At 40.2% G+C, this 21745-nt stretch overlaps 1 protein-coding gene and 1 long non-coding RNA gene across 5 annotated transcripts in view; one reads left to right on the top strand and one right to left on the bottom strand.

Moving 5' to 3' along the window:
- FAM222B (family with sequence similarity 222 member B) overlaps positions 1 to 21745 on the bottom strand; it is an 83821-nt gene that overhangs the window by 43445 nt on the left and 18631 nt on the right. The gene's annotated exons all lie outside the window — the stretch shown is intronic.
- Positions 1 to 21745, top strand: part of LOC111097445 — a 52363-nt gene that overhangs the window by 21752 nt on the left and 8866 nt on the right. The gene's annotated exons all lie outside the window — the stretch shown is intronic.

Consider the following 21745-nt stretch of genomic DNA (forward strand, 5'->3'; position numbering starts at 1 on the left):
CTACATCCAATTAAATCCAAGCTAACCAAATCTTTAGCAGCTTTCAGCACAATCAGGAAGCAAAGATTTAAGCTATATACCAAATATTAAGAAAAAACTCTCAGCAACAGCCAGATCGCCACATAACTGGCAGGTTGCATCAACACTTTAATCACTAATGGCACCATTTGGGCAAAACACTGCTGAGATGGAATATGCCACACACTGTAGAATATTTTCTTAGGTGTAGAGGTAGAGCAGTGCATGGGGCTCATTTAAGTAAAATACCATGGGGGTCAGGGAAGGCAAACTATTACCTATATTGCCATTTTTGTCTGCAAAGTTCTTGCAACTAATATTAAATATCCTCATCACACTCTACAATCCTCCTTAGTTCCCCAAGTAGTACTATAATTTTTAAAAGAAAAAAAATAATTTTTAAAAGACAACAAAATATTTGCAATTTAAGTAGCTCTTTCTTATGTGGAGCTTAAAGCATTTCATATCTATAACCTCAGTCTTCTTGTAAGATGGAAAAGGAACTGTATGGCATGACTCTTTTAAAGACAGCTCTTCTTTTTTAAAGATTTTATTTATTTATTCATGAGAGACACAAAGAGAGAGGCAGAGGTATATAGGCAGAGGGAGAAGCAGGCTCCCCAAGGAGAGCCTGATGTGGGACTCAATCCCAGGACTCCAGGATCACTACGTGAACCAAAGTCAGACACTCAACCAGGTGCCCTTTTTTCTTTTTAAAGATTTTGTTTATCTAAGAGAAAGAGAGGAAGTCATGTGAGGGGAGGGAGCAGAGGGGAAGGGGAGGGGGATAAGTGGGCTCCATTCACCCAGGGCTCTATCCCAGGATCCTGACCTGAGCCAAAATTAGAAGCTTAACCCACCCAGGCGCCCAGAAACTAAAATTTAAATTGTTCCAAGATCACACATGCACCAAATTAATAATTTGCCTAGAAATAAAAAAAAAAAACATACCAATATCACCACTATTATCACAAATGTTCTTGGCAAGTGGATTAATTCAGATAAAATTTCTAATATCCTCTTCTAAAATATAAATGAGGGCAGCCCTGTGGCTCAGCGGTTTAGTGCCGCCTTCAGCCCAGGGCCTGACCCTGGAGACCTGGGATCAAGTCCCGTGTCAGGCTCCCTGCATGGAGCCTGCTTCTCCCTCTGCGTGTGTCTTTGCCTCTCCCCACCCCCCACCATGTCTCTCATGAATGAATAAATAAATAAAAATCTTAAATAATAATATTAATAATAATAATAATATAAATGAGGAACTCTTAGGGAGTTTCAAATGCCTTAACTAAATTAAAATGTCAAATTCACCTTGCCAAAGTATCTATATAGTCCACAGAAGAATTAGAATAGTTTAATGAAAGATCACTGGGGAAGCCCAAATCATTTCCTCCTAAAAAAAGAATTTAAGTCCAATTTCTTTTCACATCCCTCAAATGTACTCTATCTTATTATCATTACCCTAACAGAGATCTTTAACATGTCTGTGGGGTACCTATAACTTCTTCCTAGTCTCCATCATTCTGCATACCACTGCTTTCAACCATTTCCTCTTCTCCTTAAGAACCACGGAAACAGGGATCCCTGGGTGGCGCAGCAGTTTGGCGCCTGCCTTTGGCCCAGGGCACGATCCCGGAGACCCGGGATCGAATCCCACATCGGGCTCCCGGTGCATGGAGCCTGCTTCTCCCTCTGCCTGTGTCTCTGCGCCTCTCTCTCTCTCTGTGACTATCATAAATAAATTAAAAAAAAAAAATTAAAAAAAAAAGAACCACGGAAACAGTAAAATTCATTGCCTGTAAGTCCAGGGTCCTATGTCAGGGACTATACATTTATATTTATTATTCTGTCATAATAATCCTATGAAGGGATCCCTGAATGGCGCAGCGGTTTGGCGCCTGCCTTTGGCCCACGGTGCGATCCTGGAGACCTGGGATCGAGTCCCACGTCGGGCTCCCGGTGCATGGAGCCTGCTTCTCCCTCTGCCTCTCTCTCTCTCTGTGACTATCATAAATAAATAAAAATTTTTTTAAAAAGTGAAGAAGAGGGATCCCTGGGTGGCGCAGCGGTTTGGCGCCTGCCTTTGGCCCAGGGCGCGATCCTGGAGACCCGGGATCGAATCCCACATCGGGCTCCCGGTGCATGGAGCCTGCTTCTCCCTCTGCCTGTGTCTCTGCCTCTCTCTCTCTCTCTGTGACTATCATAAATTAAAAAAAAATAAATAAATAAAAAAATAAAAAAAAAAAGTGAAGAAGAAATAAAGACATTAAAAAAAATAACCCTATGAAATAGATATTTTCCTCATTTTTATAGATGAAGAAACGCAGGTCCAAAGGATCTTCTCTAGGTCATGGAAAAGTCAGTATTAGAATTTGAGTCTCCTTGGCTCCAAATCTAATACTCCTATCCACTAAACTATCTATGGCTCTCTCGTACCTATGTCATCCGGCCAAGTTTCCATTCTATAGTTGTTCTATGTTCCACAATCTAACATTATCCTGTATTAATGAACTTACTTCCTACCTTTCCTCAGCATATTTTCCCCACACCAAATTAATCTGCTTAGTGTGTATCATGTTCATCCATTTCTACTTTCATGCCATGACTTGTGCTGTTACAATCATGTGATTTAAATCCATTCAAGGCCCAGCTCAAATTCCACCTTCCCTGTAGAGCTTTCTTTGATGCTCTCAGCAATGATTCCTTTTTTGAATCACTACCACACAATTTAATACTTACTCTGTTGTCTAATATGTGATTTGTCTTTCTAATTTAGACTATAACTCAGAACTTGTTTTGTTTTGTTTTTTTATTTATTTGTTTATGATAGTCAGAGAGAGAGAGAGAGAGAGAGAGGGGCAGAGACACAGGCAGAGGGAGAAGCAGGCTCCATGCACCGGGAGCCCAACGTGGGACTCGATCCCGGGTCTCCAGGATCGCGCCCTGGGCCAAAGGCAGGCGCTAAACCGCTGCGCCACCCAGGGATCCCCCCGTAACTCAGAACTTGTATATTTGCCTTTGTATCTTCTCCCTTCCCAATTATGTACAGTAAGGCACACATAGTAAAGCCCTCAATAAATATTTAGATCAGTAAACTTTATAGCAAAAGAATGGTCCAAATCACCTAAATGACCCATAAAAGCCACTAAAGTTGAAATGATTAATAATTCTCTTCATTTTCATGATACAACAAATTCTTATTCTGCCACTACTAAGTATTTACTCACTCTGTGCTTCAACAGTATCATGGACAAATTGATAGGAGGGGCTTCAAGAGCTCTGGTAGTGTTTCTTCATCTGGGAACTAGTTATACTGGTATCAATTTGTGACAATTCCCTGAACTGTGCATTTATATGCACTTTTCTATACTGGATATTTTGTCTAAATAAAAACTTTAAAATATCAAGTTTCAGATTGTATTACAAAATAACCATCTATTTTTAAGCACATGAGTATTATATATATCTGTAGGTCCAAGAAAATACCTGGAAATATATACACCAATCTCTCAATAGTAGTTACCACTGAGAGGCGAAGGGGGAGCAAATGAGAGAACTTTTTAAGTATTTGTCTTATTGGATCCCCCAAAAAGTAAACAACATTCATTAATTTTGTAATTTTAGATTAGTTGAATAGTGGAATTAACAGATTATTTTTTATAGTTTTTTAACTTTTTATGTTGAACATGTCGAACTTTTACAATCAGTAAAAGATACTAATAAAATAACACTTAACTCAGCGGTTAAGTGTCTGGGTGTGATCCTGGAGTCCCAGGTTCAAGTCCCACATTGGGCTCCCTGCGTGGAGCCTGCTTCTCCCTCTGCCTCTGTCTCTGCCTCTGTGTGTGTGTGTCTCTCTCTCATGAATAAAGTTAAAAAAAAAAATAGAAAACACATTGTCTCTCAGAAGCAGAGAAAACATCAATGAGCTAGACTGAAAACTAATTCAGGTAACGTCCAACTAGTCCGATCACACTTCAATATTTCTTGAGTACTGTGTTTGGCAAATTTCCCAGATGGCATTTGTAATAAACAAAACACCAAAAAAAAAAAAAAAAAAAAAAAAAAAAGCCTTTGACACTTAATTTACTCCAATCAAAATAAATATACAGTTTACAGTAGAATTGAATAACAAAAACAAGATCATAACAATGATCTATCCCAAGCAGAAGCTGAAACTACTAAAAGGGTATTTTCCCCATAAAGACCTGCTATGTGGGATCCCTGGGGTGGCGCAGCGGTTTAGCGCCTGCCTTTGGCCCAGGGTGCGATCCTGGAGACCCCGGATCGAATCCCACGTTGGGCTCCTGGTGCATGGAGCCTGCTTCTCCCTCTGCCTATGTCTCTGCCTCTCTCTCTCTCTCTGTGTGACTATCATAAATAAATTTAAAAAAATAATAAAAATAAATAAAAAAGACCTGCTGGGATCCCTGGGTGGCGCAGCGGTTTGGCGCCTGCCTTTGGCCCAGGGCGCGATCCTTGAGACCTGGGATCGAATCCCACATCGGGCTCCCGGTGCATGGAGCCTGCTTCTCCCTCTGACTATGTCTCTGCCTCTCTCTCTCTCTCTCTCTCTCTCTCTCTCTGTGACTATCATAAATAAATAAAAAAATTTTTAAAAAAAGACCTGCTATGTGACATTTTCTAGAATTCAAACACCCATGAGACAGAACATAGATTAAAAAAAAACAAAACAAAACAAGGGGATCCCTGGGTGGCTCAGCAGTTTAGCGCCTGCCCTCAGCCCAAGGCATGATCCTGGAGTCCAGGGATCAAGTACCACATCAGGCTCCCTGCATGGAGCCTGCTTCTCCCTCTGTCTGTGTCTCTGCCTCTCTCTCTGTGTCTCTCATGATGAATAAATAAGTAAAATCTTTAAAAACAAAACAAAACAAAATCCTTATTATCCACTAGTCTTAAAGAGAACAGCAGGTCTGAAAAAAGTGTGAAAGTTAAAAAAAAGGCAAAGTCTTCAACTATGATTTCAATGTAGCAAAGTATTAAGTTTGCTGGGTTTTTTTAAACTGGCTGCACTTTCTCTTTCAGACACTAGAGGGAAGCATAAAATCCATTCACTGTATCTTTGGAAATTCAATTTATTTTCTTTTTTTAAAGATCTTATTTATGTATTCATGAGAGACACAGAAAGAGAGGCAGAGACACAGGCAGAGGGAGAAGCAGGCTCCATGCGGGGAGCCCGATATGGGACTCAATCCCGGGTCTCCAGGATCACGCCCCTGGCCAGAGGCAGCGCTAAACCGCTGAGCCATCCAGGCTACCCCATGGAAATTCAATTTATTCATTCATTCACTCACATCACCATATATTATTGCATTCCTATATACCAGGAACTCTATTAGACACAGAGCCAAAAAGAGTGAATAAGCTATAGTCTTGATCTTTAAGGTGCTTAATCTAATCAGTTAAAAAATGGCAAAACTACAACAAAGAATTTATATAAGGAAAAAAAAAAAAAAAGAATGTATATAAGAACCAAATCCAACTTTTCCAAGACTGTGGGCTTGGGGCAGGACAGAAGGGGAAGGATTTCTGGCAGAGGGAGAAAACAGAAACATGTATCCATATAATAATTCACACTAGATAAACCAGCTTATCCAAATTAGTTTCTTCTATTTATTTTCCCACCTTAACCTATATGGAAATAATCTATACCTAGAAGGTATCTTTAAACTATTATCTATAGAAAGTAAAGGTATAAAAAAAAAAAAAGTAAAGGTATGAGGTGTTAACAGGTGGGGAATATTTACCAAAATCCTGAATTGACTAGGTTTCAAAATCTATCACAGTTTTTTCGTGTTTTTTATTATTATTATTATTTTATTGACAGAGGGGGAGAGAGTATAAGCAGGGTAAGCGACAGGCAAAGGGAGACAGAGAGGGAGATCCCAAGGGGCTCCATCCCAAGACCCTGGGACTACGACCTAAGCCAAAGGCAGATACTTAATTGACCAAGCCACCCAGGCGCCCCTATTATACAGTTTTTAAAGAATTTTTTTTAAGTTTATTTAAGCAAGCTCTACAACCAACGTGGGGCTCGAACTCACAACCCTGAGATCAAGAGTCTCATTCTCTTCCAACTGAGTCAGCCAGGCACCCCCATTATATATAGTTTTTAAAACATGAAGGCAACAGATAGAAAGTTAAGGCTGCTTACACAACAATAAAAATTCTCATTTGCAATCATGATAAACTATACTATACATCCATGGAAAGCATAAATGTAAAAAATAAATAGAAGTTTCCTTTTTTTTAAAGATTTTATTTATTTATTCATGAGAATACACAGAGAGGAGAGAGAGAGAGAGGCAGAGACACAGGCAGAGGGAGAAGCAGGCTCCATGCAGGGAGCCTGATGTGGTACTCGATCCCAGGTCTCCAGGATCATGCCCTGGGCTGAAGGCGGCGCTAAACCGCTGAGCCACCCGGGCTGCCCAAATAGAAGTTTCCTAAATGTGCTCTTATACAAATTAAGTTTCCCAAGTTAGGAAATAGAGACATCTTGGTTGGCAAATCATTTCCACACCTAAATAATTCAAGCCTATACAGGAAAGACCGACTTGAATTCAAAGTCACCATAAGAATGATGGAAACATTTGTATGGTATATTTTTCCCTAATCCCAAAATGACTGTTCCATCTTTTGCTATGGTCTGGGATGTTTGGATTGTGTGTGTTGAGGTTGGGAAGTTGGAGACAAGGAACAGTTGTTAACTTCTCATATTGAGGGTAAATTTCGCATACCCATGATAGCACATGGTAGAAAAAGTAAAAGCCAACATCCTGAAAAAGTTTCACACACATACACAAAATGAGGCAGCAAACTTGTGAACCAAGCATGATTTGGCATCTTTAAATGCAGAGCCAATTCTCTTCTAGTGCCGAAGCCAATGGCTTCTCCTGTAGATGAAATGGCACAGTTCCTGAAAAAGCCCTGGACGCTGTTTCCCCACAATCCTATAATCTGTCAGAAGACAGAAAACAAAAAGAAGGCTTTGCCAGCCAGAAAAAGCAAATTATAACCAACACAGAGCCAACACTTTACTTCAGACAGAAGGAGCTTTTCTATGCATCTCTGGAAGAAACAAAAGAAGCTTACTATAGCTCAAATAACCAAAGGCAAACATTTCATCCAAATGCCATCTTAGATAAGCATTTGATGCAATAGCCTGCCTTTTCATTTATTATTCATAGCTTTAAAGAATAATTTGCAACATTTATGAAAAAGAGTTGATGGCCACAAAACACAAAAAATGTTTATAAGTCAATAGGAAAAAGACAACCAAAGGGAAAATTTTCAAAAGGCATGAACTAGTAGTCACAGAACTAATACATAAGGTCAAATATGATATATATATATATATATATATATATATTTCATATTGTTAGAAAGCAGTGGCAAGGCAAGCGCCTTCTTTATATAGTCCTAAAAGTATTTTTGATTTGACAGTACTGCCAACTGGAAGCTTCAAAGAAACTTGGCTATTCAGAATTTAAAAAAAAAAAAAAAGGATAATGGTACCTAAAATCATCACACTGTGCACTTTAAGTATCTTATAATTTTGTCAGTTATACCTCAAATACGCCAGGGTGGGGAGATAAGGATGCCTAGCATAATACATTCCTAAAAATATTTAGAACAGAAGTTTTGTGAAACATCTACTCTGGGAAGGCAACTATTAAAAAGAATGGATACAGAGAAGCTGCAAATCAAATCCAAAGAAACTAAAATAAGAGCATAAGTGCCTTTACCTGACCTAAAATAGTTGAAGTCAATCCCCAAGTCTACAATGAACAAGGGAGATAATGGAAGCAAATAAAAGAAAATCTAAATACAAACACAGAGGTAAAGCTTTTCTCAAGTAAGCTTACTCAACTGCCCTGCTGTGGAAACAGCCCATTCTGGGACCCCTTTTCCAATCAACAAATGCCAAAGAAAAGCAAATAATGCCTGGATGCAACAAAAGTATTCCCATCAAAGAGGAAAAGAAATCTAAACCTTTTACTTGTCCTTGATGGAATGGGGTGCCTGGCTGGCTCAATCAGTGGGACTGAGTGATCAACAGTGACAGTGACTGAGTGATCAACAGTGACTGTTGATCTCAGGGTTATGAGTTTGAGCCTCACACTAGATGTAAAGATTACTTAAAAATAAAAATCTTTTGGGGAGGGGCATGTGGGTGGCTCAGTGGTTGAGTGTCTGACTTTGGCTCACGTCGTAATCCTAGGGTCCTGGCAGGGAGCCTGCTTCTCCCTCTGCCTATGTTTCTGCTTTTCTCCGTGGGTCTCTCATGAATGAATAAATAAAATCTTAAAAAAAAAAAAAATCTTTAGAGCAAACTGGGTGGCTCAGTCGGTTAAGCATCTGCCTTTGGCTCAGGTCATGATATCAGGGTCCTGGGATTGAACCTCAGCGGGGAGTCTGTTTCTTCCTCTCCCTGCTCATACTCTTCCTCTCTCTCAGATAAATAAATAAAATCTTTTAAAATAATAATAAATAAATAATTAAAGTCTTAAAAAAGAGAGGGAATGAATCGTGGGAGAACTCAAATTCCAGAAAAAATACCCAATTCCAACGTATTTGTAAAGCTAAGAACTTCATGTTACTTTGTTCTATACTTAGCAATACACAAGTCCCTACTGAAAAACAATACACATGATCAACTGAGCTATCAGCAGGGTAAAGTTCTAAACATGTCAGCAGATTACTGCTTAACCATTTCAGTTTTCACTTATCAGTTTCAGACATTAAAGAACCACATCCCAAGTTTGCTCTATTAATGCCAGTTTAGAGGCCAAGAAAAATTTAGTTCATCAGATTCAAATTTCAAGCATTTTCTAAGTACATTATACGTAATGATGCCACAAAATCTTTTCTTTCTTTCTTTTTTTTTTCTCCACAAAATCTATATTTAGCCTCAGGTGTGGAACAAGGAGTGCTAACTTTGCCTGAAATGGCACCATGTCCCTCCTCCAAGCTTAACTGCTTAACTGCAGCCATCACCTAAGCCTTCATGGAAGTGGCTATATGATGTCGCCTAAAATAAATTAAAATGCATTTTCAATTTTTTTTTTGTGAATGGTTCCACTAATTGGCTATGATGCTTTAAATATAGATAATAAATCACCCCTACCAATCCTTTAAACATTCAGTATTATAACTGCCGTACCCTCACTTGAACCAAAAGCCAAGACTGGTAAAAACTCTTTTGATACATTTCCTCGGGAGTGGTATTATAATAAATCTTTTAGAAATATTGACTAAATTTTGTGATTCCATAATTGTTACATTCCAGAAATCAGGGTAGCATATCTTTTCCCAAATCTAGAGCTATTTTTTCTTCAAATAGTACTTATAAAAACATATCACCTTTCTCAAAATGAACTTAGGGCCTCAAACGACAGCATGTTGCTAATTTTCACAACATCCCAATAAAGAACTATTATTTAGCATTTATATCACACTTTAACTTGCAAAAGTGTTTTACAATTATTTTCATTAGTAGTCATGCCTCACAACCACGCATGAGCTAAACTGGTCCTGTTATCCTCATTTGACAGCTGAGAAAACTGATGTATGGTAAGGCAAAGGTTAAGCCAGTCTGCTTTTCCAAAACCAGGAACCTAATTCTTAAAAACAGTTTCATTCATTCAACCAGTGTATCTGTATTGCTTATAACCTTAGTTTTCTTTTTTTTTTTTTTTTTTAAGATTTTATTTATTCATGAGAGAGAGAGAAGAAAGAGAAAGAGAGGCACAGACACAGGCAGAGGGAGAAGCAGGCTCCATGCAGGAAGCCCGACTCAATCCTGGGTCTCCAGGATCACGCCCTGGACTGAAGGTGGTGCTAAACCGCTGAGCCACCCAGGCTGCCCTCATAATCCTAGTTTTCACAGATTCTTAGAGCACAGGTAACCATCTAAAATGATGGTACAGGGAATCCCTGGGTGGTTCAGCGGTTTGGCGTCTGCCTTTGGCCCAGGGTGTGATCCTGGAGTCCCGGGATCGAGTCCCACGTCGGGCTCCCTGCATGGAGCCTGCTTCTCCCTCTGCCTGTGTCTCTGCCTCTCTCTCTCTCTGTGTTTTTCATGAATAAATAAATAAAAACCCTAAAAAATAAAATAAAATAAAATAAAATAAAATAAAATAAAATAAAATAAAATAAAATAAAATAAAATAAAATAAAATAAAAATAAAATAAAATGATGGTACGAAAAAAATGATGGTACAAAAACATTAAATTATTATAACATTTCAACAAAAATATACAACCTCATTCAAATACAAATAGGGAAGGATTTAATAACAATGACATAGGGAGTTTTCAGAAATTGGTTTCCAAAACTTCTACATCATTTGAAAACAAAAAAAGGGTCAAATGCTTCTTCATCTGATTTTTCTCTTCAATCCACTACAAGCAGACTTCTAAACTCCATCATTCCAATGAGTGGTTCTACTCAAGGTCACTGATGATCTCCAGCTTGCCAAACCCCGTGAGTACTTCTCTGTTCTTCTCTGAGATAATAATCAATATAGTGGTCCATTCTATCCTTGAAACATATTCTTTACTTGGCTTCCATAATATCACTGGTTTTTCTCCTACCTCAATGGCTGCTCCTTCCCCTTCAGATTTTCTCTAGCCACAGTCCATTCCTAGGTGACCTCTTTTTTTTTTTCCTCCTAGGTGACCTCTTGATTAAATTTCACAACTTCATATTCTATTTACATGTTGATGATTTACAAGTCTATGATTCCAGCCCAGATTTCTCTCAGGGATGCCAGGCTATCCTTTGCTAGCTATCTTATAGCTAACTACCATATAACTCCAGGTGGCTGTCTAGCATGCATCTCAAACTTGACATGACCAAAACAAAATTATTTTTTTTAACCAGAAAATTCCTAATCTTAGTAGCTTCTTTTTTAAAGATTTATTTATTTATTTGAGAGAGGGAGGGAGGGAGGGAGGGAGGGAGAACGTGTGCACATGAGCAGGAGGGAGAGAGGGAGAAGAAGATATAATCTCAAGCAGACATCATGCCAAGCAGGGAGCCCAATGCAGAGCTTGATCTCACGACCCTGAGATCACAACCTGAGCCGAAATCAAGAGTCCGACACTTACTCAACTACACCATCCAGTCATCCCAACCACAACAAAACTGTTAACAAATATGTTCTGCCAGAGTCCTACTCATCTCAATAAATATCATTACTATTTACCTACCTAGTTGCTCCAACCAATAATGCAGAAGTTAGGCATGATTCCTCTCTTTGCCTCACTCCCTCTAGCTGCTGCCAACCCCTGAGCAAGCCTTGTCCAATTTATTTTCAAAAGAAACTCCAAATCTGTCTACTTCTCTACATTTCTACCATCACTTCAGTTCAAATCATCACCAACTCTCATATGAATTAGTACAAGTCTTAGAACTAGTCTCTTTGCCTCTACTCTGTATTCCCCACAATCACTCCATTTCCATACAGTAACCAGAACATTCTTTCTAATTACAAATCAACTCACATCATGTCCCCATTTAAAAACCTCCAAAAAACACATTACCCTAGCTTTATTTTTTTTTTAAAGATTTTATTTATTTATTCATAGAGACGCAGAGAGAGAGGCAGAGACACAGGCAGAGGGAGAAGCAGGCTCCATGCAGAGAGCCTGATGTGAGACTCCAGGGTCTCCAGGATCACGCCCCGGGCTGCAGGCGGTGCTAAACCACTGCGCCACTGGGGGCTGCCCTATCCTAGCTTTAAAATCTCAGTGTCATCTGGTCTCTGCCTTCTTCTGGCACCTCTCTCTCCCTCTCATCCACCATTTTCGCCTTCTTTTTATTTCCTCCAAGATACCAAGTTCATTCCTCATTAACTTTGCATTAGAATGTCTGATCTGGTTATCTCTGAATTCTCCTAACCGCTATGCTCTTAGAGAGGTATTCTTCAGTCTCTTAATCTAAAGTAGTTACCTGTTCATTCTCTAACACATCACTTTAATTCTCTGCATAGTACTTTTTTTTTTTTTTTTTTTTTTAAGATTTTATGTGGGCAGCCCGGGTGGCTCAGCGGTTTAGCGCCGTCTTCAGCCCAGGGCCTGATCCTGGGGACCCGGGATCGAGTCCCATGTCGGGAGCCTGCCTCTCCCTCTGCCTGTGTCTCTGCCTCTCTCTCTCTCTCTCTCTCTCTCTGTGTCTCTCATGAATAAATAAAATCTAAAAAAAAAAGATTTTATGTATTTACTTTAGAGAGAGCAGCTAGAGAGAGAGAGAAAGAGAGCACGAGAGAACATGAGAGCAAGAGAGCACATGAGTGCGGAGAGAGGCAGAGGGAGAAGCAGACTCACTACTGAGCAGGGAGCCTGATGGGGGATTCATTGATCCCAGAACCCCAGGATCATGACCTGAGCTGATGCAGATACCTTTTTTTTTTTTTTAAGATTTTATTTCTTTATTCATGAGAGACACAGAGAGGCAGAGACATGGCAGAGGGAGGAGAAGCAGGCTCCATGCAGGCAGCCCAATGTGGGACTCAATCCTGGGACTCCAGGATCACGCCCTGAGCCAAAGACAGATGCTCAACCACTGAGCCACCAGGCATCCCGCGAAGGCAGATGCTTAAGCATCTGAACCATTAAAGCACCCCTCATTAAATGGTTTTTAAAACCATTGTCTTTTGGGGGCCCTGGGTGTCTCAGTTGAGCATCCACCTTCAGGCTGGGGTCATGATCCTGGCGTCCTGGAATGGAGTTCCACATGGGGCTCCCTTCTCAGCAGGGAGACTGCTTCTCCCTCTCCCTCCTGTTCATGCTCTAACTGTATATGTGTCTCTCTCAAATGAATAAATCTTTAAAAAATAATAATAAAATAAAAATGGTCTGTTTATTCTGTCCAGAATACAAGATCCACAAGAGGAGGGACTTTGTCTCTCTTGATTACCAGTGTATTACTAGTGCTCTACATACTAGAAACTCAATAAATTTAGCAGGCTTAGTTACCCCTACCCACAAAGAGCTCACAATCCATTTGAAGAAACAAACATTTAAATAATAAATGTAATGCTAGCAGAATAATGAAATGTCACAGAAGCCAGCAGCAGGAGTGATTAATTCTGTCTTGGGCGCTGGAAAGACTTCACAGAAGAGAGGAGCTATGAGCTAAACCTTAAAGATTAACTGAGAGATTCACCAGATTACTGCTTATGTTTGTTCTGGAAGAAGCAGCCATGGAGGGAAAGAAAATAGCTTGAGCAAAAGTATAATGAGGAAAGGAGGAAGAAAGATGGAGTCAATCATCTGCTGATATCAGGCACTGTGGATAATGAAGGGTCCTAAAGGGAAAGGGCGTAAGTAGTCTTACAATTTAGGAAGATCAACTGAAGGGGTGATAAGACTTGAAGCATGCAGACCAGTTAGGAGGTTACTGCAACTGTCCAAGGAAAAATAAAAATGGTCTAATCCAAGACTCTGGAAATATGGTTGGAAAGGAAAAGGCAGATTTAGGAGATTAAAATCAAATCTAGGGATCCCTGGGTGGCGCAGCGGTTTGGCGCCTGCCTTTGGCCCAGGGCGTGATCCTGGAGACCCGGGATCAAATCCCACATCGGGCTCCCGGTGCATGGAGCCTGCTTCTCCCTCTGCCTATGTCTCTGCCTCTCTCTCTCTCTCTCTCTCTCTCTCTCTGTGACTATCATAAATAAATAAAAATTAAAAAAAAAAGTACCTTTAAAAAAAAATAAAAAAATAAAATAAAATCAGATCTAGAGATCAAGCAGATACAAGTGATAAGGGAGAAGAAGCAAGGTCAAATCCAATGTTTCTGATTTAGGCAACTGTATGACTATTAATAAGCAGGGGATCTACAAGGTTTAGATTCTGTGGGAAAAATAATGAATTCCAAAGTGCCCATAAGATGTGCAGGTGGATTTTGGAAATACAGGTCTGGATACCAGGAGAGAGAGATTTGAGTTAAATATAGAGATTTGGATGCTGTGTCTCTGTGTATAGTGAATTACATTAGCTATAAAAAATGAAAGAAAGGGTGGCTAAGAACAAATTTCTCAGAAACATTAACATTTAGGGACTGGATAGAAAAGAAGACTATGAGGGAGACTGAACAGGAATAGGAAGAGAAAAACCAAGTGTGGACGATATCCATAGTCTAAAGCAGCAAAGATGGGATGGCTGCATGACTCAATTGGTTAAGCATCCAACTCTTTTTTTTTTTAAGATGTATGTATTTATTCATGAGACATAGAGAGAGAGAGAGAGAGAAGAGAGAGGCAGAGACATAGGCAGAAGGAGAAGCAGGCTCCTCGCAGGGGGCTCGATGTGAAACTCAATCCCGGATCCTGGGATCACAACCTGAGCCAAAGGCAGACAGATACCCAACTGCTGAGACGCTCAGGTGTCCTAAGCATCCAACTCTTGATTTTGGCTCAGGTCATGATATCAGGTTTATGAGATGGAACGGGGCATGGAGCCTGCTTAGAATTCGCTCTCACTTTCCTTCTGCCCCTCTCTCCCTAAAAAATAAAAATAAAGAAGGAGCGTCTGGGTGGCTTAGTCAGTTAAGCATCTGCCTTTGGCTCAGGTCATGATCCTGGGGTCCTGGGATGGAGCCCACCCACCCAGGAGCCTGTTTCTCCCTTTCCCCACCTCCTGCTTATGCTCTATCTCTCTTTCTCTCAAATAAATGATACAATAAGGAAGGAAGGAAGGAAGGAAGGAAGGAAGGAAGGAAGGAAGGAAGGAAGGAAGGAAGGAAGGAAGGAAGGAAGGAAAAGGAGAAAGGAAGAAAAGCAAAAAATAAATTAAACAAATAAAAGAAATAGAGAAGCAAAACACACTAAGGATTGAAAAGCATCATCTGGGTTTGACAATTAGGTCACTGAGCAGAGCAATTTTAGGGGAGTGGTGGGGACAAAATCAAATTACGTGCTTGAAGAATAAATAGGCTGTGAGAAAGTAAAGACAACAGGTGGAAGACTACTTTTAAGAACAGAAGAGATACAATAACTGGGGGTGGGGGGACAAAGAACTGGGGGAAAAATAAATGCAGACATAAAGGCTGAAGATTCAGATGAAAGAAAAACAGTGATACAAGGTCACAGAGGGATTAACAATATGGAACAGAAAGCAAAGGCCAACATGAATGCAGTAACGCCTGTAGGTGTGGAAAAAAGAAGTAAAGATAGCTTTCACTTGATAGCCTTTGAGAGAAAGGGAGAGAATACTAGGGGACTTAAGATCCGCTGGATTAACAATTTACCAAAAGCAAGCTTATTTAGGTGAGACAGAGGAGTCTAACTAGTTACCCAACAACCTCCTACTAATAGGAACGATCTTATTTTATCTTACATCCTTACTTAGAAATCTGAGATCTGGTGGAAAACCAGAGTACTTGTGGAAAAAAAGAGCAGACATGAAGCAGAAACACTAGCAAAAGTTCAAATTGCCTCTCACAAGAAAGTGGTAGTAGAAGGAAGAGGATAGATGGCCAAGCAGATGGGAAAACACTGTTAATCAATATTGGGCCTGGTCCAGCTGCTCAAAAATCACAGCCTATTTTCTCAATGTCTTAACAAATCTGAAAACCCACACTCACCTAGGAGCTATAATATTTAATTTCCAAGAATTTGAAGGATGTGTCCTGCCACAATATTCTGAATGTTCAAGCTTCAGTTCATTAAGTAATCCCTAGGAGAACAGATAGCTTGGCTACATGGATGATATTCATGTATCCCCCAATTACCTTGATAAATGTCTTCCTGTACTTTCTCATGCACAGAAGTAGACAACATATCTTTAGGTGACACAGCAGTGTCCCAGGATAGGAAGATAGTGGGGAAGGAAAGCTAGTAGCATCATGATTGAGAATAAGCAAACTTAACAAATAAGTAAAAATAAATGGAAAAATATTCCTGAAGTCTTTTTTTTTTTTAAGGTTTTATTTATTTATTCATGAGAGACACACACACACAGAGAGGCAGAGACATAGGCAGAGGGAGAAGCAGGCTCCATACAGGAAGCTTAATGTGGGACTCGATCCAGGGACTCTGGGATCATGCCCTGAGCCAAAGGCGCTCAACCACGGAGCCACCCAAGGTGTCCTGCATCTTTTTTTTTTTTTAATTTTTATTTATTTATGATAGTCACACAGAGAGAGAGAGAGAGAGAGAGAGAGAGAGGCAGAGACACAGGCAGAGGGAGAAGCAGGCTCCATGCACCGGGAGCCCAACGTGGGATTCGATCCCGGATCTCCAGGATCGCACCCTGGGCCAAAGGCAGGCGCCAAACCGCTGCGCCACCCAGGGATCCCTGCATCTTTTTTCTTAAAGCAGGCTCTATCTACACCCAATGTGGGCCTCAAACTCACAACCCCCAGATCAAGAGTCACATGCTCTACTGGGCCAGCCAAGCACCCACACACAACATATTTTTTAAGTATTTAAAATATACTAAAAAAAAGAAACAAAATTAAGTTAAAATTCATATTTACTTAGGAAATTACATTTCTGGAATTCTTTAAGGTCTCCCTCTTCCGGGAAGCCTGGGTGGCTCAGAGGTTTAGTGCCTGCCTTCGGTCCAGGGCGAGATCCTGGAGTCCAGGGATCGAGTCCCGCATCGGGCTCCCTGCATAGAGCCTGCTTCTCCCTCTGCCTATGTCTCTGCCTCTCTCTTTCTCTCTGTGTGTGTCTCTCTCATGAATAAATAGAATATATTAAAAAAAAATCTCTTCATCTTATCACTTTGTAATAAAATAATCCCCTGGGGCACCTGGGTGGCTCAGTGGTTGAGCATCTGCCTTCAGCTTGGGTCATGATCCCAGGGTCCTGGGATTGAGTCTCACATTGAGCTCCCCATGGGGAGCCTGTTTCTCTCTCTGCCTGTGTCTCTGCCTCTCTCATGAATCAATAAATGAAATCTTAAAAAAAAAAAAAAAAAAAAGAATTCCCCTACCCTTAGCCCATGAAAACCATTCAATATATAAATTCAAACATATGGGGGATCCCTGGGTGGCTCAGCGGTTTAATGCCCGCTTTCAGCCCAGGACGCAATCCTGGGGTCCTGGGATCGAGTCCCACATTGGGATTCCTGCTTCTCCTTCTGCCTGTATCTCTGCCTCTCTGTCTCTCTCATGAATAAATAAATAAAACCTTTAAAAATATATTTAAAAAATAAATTCAATCATATAGTGAATAGCCTTTTGAGTTTGGCTTCTTTCACTTACCATAATGCATATGAGATTCATTTATGTTATTGCATATATAAACAGTTCCTTTTTATTGCTAAATAGTATTATACTGTGAATATATCACAGTTGGTTTATCCATACTGAAGTTGAAGAGTATTCAGGTTGTTTCTAGTTTTCGGTTAAGTACAAATAAAGGTGCTATAAATATTCACATATAGGTTTTTATGTCTTAGGTTGTCATTTCACTTGGGTAAATACTTGGGTCATATGTTAAATGTATGTTTTACTTAGTAAGAAATCACCACAGTGTTTTCCAAAGTTCTAGTTGTTCCACATCCCTGCCAGCCCATAATCTAGTCAGTTTCTTTGTTATTGTTTTTTAGCCATTCTAATGGTATATCTCATTATGATTTTAATTTGCATTTTTCTAATAACTGAGATGCTGAGCACATTCTCACACACTTACCTGTCATCAATCTATCTTCTCCAGGGCCACCTTGGTCACTTAGTCAGTTAAGTATCTGCCTCTTGATTTCAGCTCAGGTCACAATCTCAGTCATGGGATCCAGCGCCACACTGGGCTCTGCACTGCTGAGCATGGAGCCTGCTTAAGGCTCTATCCCTCTGCCCCTCCCCTACTCCCCCTCACTCTCACCCAGCTCCCTCACTCCCCTACTCCCTCACTCTCACCAGCCACTATCTTCTCCAATGAAGTTATTCAAATCTTTCACTCGTTTGATGGTGCTCTTTGCTTCTTGATGAGCTGTGAGCTCTTTATTCATTCTAGATATGAGTCTATGCATGTCTGATCTATGACTTGCAAATGTTTTCTCCCATTCTGTGTCTTTTTTTTTTTTTTTTTTTTTAAAGTAAGCTCCATGGAGCCTTTGAGTGGCTCAGTCAGTGAAGTGTCTGCCTTTGGCTCATGTAATGATCCCAGGATTGAGCTCCACATCAGGCTCTCTGCTCTCTCTGCCTGCCACTCTGCCTACTTGTCCTCTGTCAAATAAATTAATAAAATCTTTAAAAAATAAAGAAAAAAAAAGTAAAGTAAGCTCCATGCCCAACATAGGGCTCAAATTCACAACCCTGAGATTAAAAGTCACATGCTCTACCAACTGAGCCAGCCAGGCACCCCATCTCTTGTTTTTTCATTTAGTATCTTTTACAGAGTAAAGGTTTAAAATTTTTTAAGATTTTATTTATTTATTCATGAGAGACACAGAGAGAGGCAGAGACATAGGCAGAAGAAGAAGCAGGCTCCCTGCAAGGAGCCCAATGTGGGACTCGATCTTGGATCCCAGGATCACCTGAGCCCAAGGGAGATGCTCAACCACAGAGCCACCCAGGTATCCCAGGAAGTTTAAAATTTTGATGAAGTTCAATTTATCAACTTTTTTCAATTTTATGGATCTTGTTTTTGGTTTGTATCTAAGACCTCTTTACCTAACTCAAGGTAACAAAGATTTTTCTCCTGTTTTATTTCAAACATTTTATAGTTTTCCATTTTACATTTAGGTCTATGATCAATTTTAAGTTAATTTTTACAAATGGTATGAAGTATAGGTTGGGTTACAGTTTTTCTTTCTTTTACTTATAGATATCCAGTTGTTCCAACAACTCATTGTTAAATCTATCTTTTCTCTTTTGATTTGCCTTTGTACCTCTGTAAAAAATCAAATGGCTACATTTAATAGTCTATTAAATATATGGTCTATTTCTGGACTTTCTATTTTTTCATTGATCTGTCAAAATATCCTTTTGCCAATATCATACTGTCGGACCTTCCAGTAAGTCTTGAAATCAGGCAGTATGAATCTTCCAACTTTGTCATCCTTTTTCAAAATTGTTTTGGCTGCCTTGGTCCCTTTGCCTTTCTACATAAATTTTACAATCAGCTGTCAAAGACTTTTTTTTTTTTTAAAGACTTTATTCATTTATTCATGAGAGAGACAGAGAGAGAGAGAGAGAGAGGCAGAGACACAGGCAGAGGGAGAAGCAGGCTCCATGCAAGGAGCCCGACATGAGACTCAATCCCGGGACTCCAGGATCATGCCCTGGGTGGAAGGCAGACGCCAAACCGCTGAGCCACCCAGGGATCCCCTGTCAAAGACTTTTTAAACCTTCCCCAAAAGTATCTACTTTTAGGCGGGAATAAGCTGCCTAGGATTACTTTTAACAAAGATGGAGCGTTGCAAGGGTTGAAAATCTTGTTTATTTTTTAAAATTCTGATTTTTTTACTTGCACAGCTGCTCTGGGATTTCCTACAGTTGTGCAGAAGTCAAGAAAAATACTTCAGGGGTACCTGAGCGTGAGAGAGCGAGAGAGAGCACATGAGCGTGCACAAGTGGGGGTGGAGGTGGGCAGAGGCAGAGGGAAAAGAGAGAATCCTCAAGCAGATACCACACTGAGTGCAGAGCCTGACACAGGGCTCAAACCCAGGACCTTAAGATCATGAGCTGAGCCAAAGTTGGAGGTTTGGGTATGCCGGGGTGGCTCAGCGGTTGAGTGCCTGCCTTCAGCTCAGGGCGTGATTCTGGAGTCCAGTATTGAGTCCTGCATTGAGCTCCCTGCATGGAGCCTGCTTCTCCCTCTGCCTATGTCTCTGCCTCTCTCTGTGTCTCTCATGAATAAATAAATAAAATCTTAAAAAAAAAAAATCAAAACATGGGCAGCCCCGGTGGTTTAGCGGTTTAGTGCTGCCTTCAGCCCAGGGTGTGATCCTGGAGATCTGGGATCGAGTCCCACGTCGGGCTCCCGGCATGGAGCCCGCTTCTCCCTCTGCCTGTCTCTGTGTGTCTCTAATAAATAAATAAATAGTCTTTAAAAAAATTAAATTAAGTTAAATTAAATTAAAATAAATAAAATAAAATAAAATAAAATAAAATAAAATAAAATAAAATAAAATAAAATAAAATAAAATAAAATAAAAAAACGAAGTTGGAGGGCAGCCCCGGTGGCGCAGCGGTTTAACACCGCCTGCAGCCCGGGGTGTGATCCTGGAGACCCAGGATCCAGTCCCACATTGGGCTCCCTGCTTGGAGCCTGCTTCTCCCTCTGCCTGTGTCACTGCCTCTCTCTCTGTCTCTATGAATAAATTAAAGAAAAAAAAAAAACTTAAAAAAAAAACAAAGTTGGAGGCTTAAGCAACTAAACCACCCAGGCTTCCCAAACTTCTTGTGTTTTACAAACAATGGTCCCTCTGCTGTCAGTAAACTTCCCTCATTCTTCAACTAATTCTTACTCACCCTTCAGGTCTTTCCTGGAGGACATTCCTCCATCCACAAGCGTTTCTTGATCCCCTAAATATGCATCAAGGGTTAACCTGTTTCTACTGTACCCTGAGGACCTCTAACATCACTCTAGATAAATAGGGGGGCCTGGGTGGCTCAGTCAGTTAAGTGTCTGACTCCTGGTTTTGGCTAAGGTCATGATATCAGGGTCGAGGGATCAAGCCCCATGCTGGGCTCAGCATGTTATCTACTAGAGATTATCTCCCTCCCCCTTTCCCTCTGCTCCCCCCCACCTGCCTGCACATGCTCTCCCTAAAATGAACAGTCTTTAAAACAAATAAATAATAAAACTTTAAACAAAAAAGAAATGCTGGGGATCCCTGGGTGGCGCAGCGGTTTGGCGCCTGCCTTTGGCCCAGGGCATGATCCTGGAGACCCGGGATCGAATCCCACATCGGGCTCCTGGTGCATGGAGCCTGCTTCTCCCTCTGCCTATGTCTCTGCCTCTCTCTCCTTCTCTCTCTGTGACTATCATAAATAAATAAATAAAAAAAAAAAAAACAAAAAAAAAACAAAAAAAAACAAAAAAGAAATGCTTGTTATTTTTTGTGGGATTTTTCTTTTAGTCCTTATCTTTTAGAGAAATATACAGAAATATTAATTTATGAATCTGGGATTTGTTTAAAAATACCTTGGGTAGGTTAATCAGTAGGAGCAACATAGATAACACAAGATGGACACGAGTTGACAATTACTGTAACAGTGATAGGAATTCATTATACCGATGTTTACTCTTGCTTCTATTTGAAATTTTCCATTATAAAGAGGTAAAAAGAAAACCTACCTACAGAATTAATTTTCTCTTTAACTTTAAATCTCCAAGGAAAGGGAGAAAAGGAGAGGTATGGGGAGTTAAGTCTTGAATCAAGTTGAGACCCTAGGGATGTCTGTGATTTCCAGCATTTGATTCTCCTGTCAAAGCCAGGCATCCTGTTTAATGTCAATATTTAAAATGTTTAGTAAAGTCAACCAACAACTTTAGATACTATGCATATTACTTCCTTTCACAAAACATGTTTTTCCTTTTATTTCAAAATCATAAACTACGAAAAAGCACCTAAATCATAGGAAACTGCCCTTCCAGAAAACAACAGCATGTGTATCTTTCACTTATCATTCGGTATATTTATTTCAGTGTTTTCAGTTCTTATATAACTGGTGAAAAAGCTACGGAGTAGCAGATGAGACAGTTGGCTTGAATTCCTAATACCAACTCTGAACCAACCTGGCACT

This window comes from Canis lupus, chromosome 9, assembly GCF_011100685.1.
Source record: "Canis lupus familiaris isolate Mischka breed German Shepherd chromosome 9, alternate assembly UU_Cfam_GSD_1.0, whole genome shotgun sequence".
NCBI classification, from domain to species: domain Eukaryota; kingdom Metazoa; phylum Chordata; class Mammalia; order Carnivora; family Canidae; genus Canis; species Canis lupus.